Here is a 1682-nt window from a genome sequence, read left to right on the forward strand (position 1 = left end):
GTATTCTACAGAAATGTCCAGAGAAACTTCCATTGAATCTGCAGACAAGGTTATATTCATATAACTATTCACTACAACAACTATATCTTCAATGTTAATTTATTAAAATAACCAATGTTTAGTTATACATTCTATTTATACTAATTATGAAATTCGTAGGGCATTCTCATGTTGGAAAATACTCAAGGAACACCAGATTCTATGACTCCTTCTTCTAAGCGTGTTTATGGTTCTAAGGACGGACCTGTGGACCAAGCATCTACTTCTAAGAAGTCGTGTATTGAACCAATAGACTTGGAAAAGGTAAATCCTGATTTTAAAAATGAAGCAGAACTGAACAAGAGCAGTGTTGAATCAAAGACTGAAGGTGTGATTGAGACAAAAGCGGACCTTGGTAAAAATGTGGGCGAAACAATCGGAACCACTATTGACAAAGCAGACAATGCTGGACCAAGAGCTATGGTTGGAGTGAAGGTCAAGATTGAGAAGAAGTAAGGGTCCTGCAGTCAATATTGTATGCTTCAAATAAAGCCTTCCTTGGTTATTTCAATCTGTTTTTTAAACTTTCAAACTCATTTTCATTTCCTTTGTTTGAATAAGTGTAGTTTAGCTACACTCCTATTTTATGTTCAAGTTTATTAATAAAGTTTCCATATTCTTATTTTCTGTTGACTTCAATAATATATTACTAGAGATGTATTAAGCTTCTAAGCACTTCTTATATTTTGAAAGTGGTTAACGTGTCTAAATGTATAATCACCCAAAAAAAGATATTTAAACATTAAAGGAAACCATGATTTTTACCTTTTTACTCGATGTCTGTCTCGTCCACGGCATTGTAATCCTTCTTCTTCGAATCTGAAATTTAAAGAGAAAAATACTAAATTACATATGCAACATTAATTTAAATCAGCTCACTCTAGGTACGTGTTTTCTGCTTCTTTCCTCATATTTTAAAAAATGCAGAACTTATGGATTTCATGATTTTAAAAGGCACAAAGTAGTAAGCATGTAATTTGACAAACAGATTCCATATTAACTTTGCCAAACAGACAATACCTTCAAACACTAGCATCGTATGCTGCTAGACACAACCACCACATAACAACATTCCTGCATACTAATTGAAAGCAAAATCCCGTAAGCATTTATATAAGATATATTATTTTGATTTGTATTGCCTGAGAATCCCTTAAAACCAGCACTTTGTTATATAATTATATGGATATTTTAAAGAAAACAAAGAAGAATATTGTCTCTGCTATCTAAAATCAAGGAGAAATTAACTACTGCAAATCTATAGTCATTACGACCTGCTACTAAAATAACATGTTCTAGAGAGCAACTTTCTGACCACCTCAACGATGAAGGAAAATAAGAAAAACAATAAACCAAGTGATGAGTCTCAGCACAAATCTGCTAAAAGAACGAGACTTACACAACCTCCAACTAATCATACTCAACCAACAACATCTACATTGGCTACACCTACTGGTTCTGTCACACTTAAAAATGCTTTGAATAGAGTTCTTTGCGATATTACCAACCTAAGTGGGAGCAACAATCGGCTGGATGTCACACAATCCTCTATTCACCATCCATCTCCTGCAACACACATCACACTAGGTTATTGTTTTTTACAATTTCACCTGACTTTTTCCTGTTCTCATGTTAGTATTGAT

At 33.6% G+C, this 1682-nt stretch overlaps 1 long non-coding RNA gene across 3 annotated transcripts in view; it reads right to left on the minus strand.

The window, feature by feature from the left end:
* Nucleotides 1-834: 834 nt before the first annotated feature.
* The window catches only part of LOC111831160, a 7644-nt gene continuing 6796 nt past the window's right edge, over nt 835-1682 (minus strand). For all 3 annotated transcript variants that reach the window (XR_002834382.1, XR_002834383.1, XR_002834381.1), the window contains 3 exons: nt 1548-1605; nt 1060-1120; nt 835-858 (listed from right to left, as the gene is read on the minus strand). This is a non-coding gene — a long non-coding RNA (uncharacterized LOC111831160). The remainder of the gene's footprint in view (nt 859-1059; nt 1121-1547; nt 1606-1682) is intronic.

This window comes from Capsella rubella, unplaced genomic scaffold, assembly GCF_000375325.1.
Source record: "Capsella rubella cultivar Monte Gargano unplaced genomic scaffold, Caprub1_0 scaffold_4, whole genome shotgun sequence".
Lineage (NCBI taxonomy): Eukaryota > Viridiplantae > Streptophyta > Magnoliopsida > Brassicales > Brassicaceae > Capsella > Capsella rubella.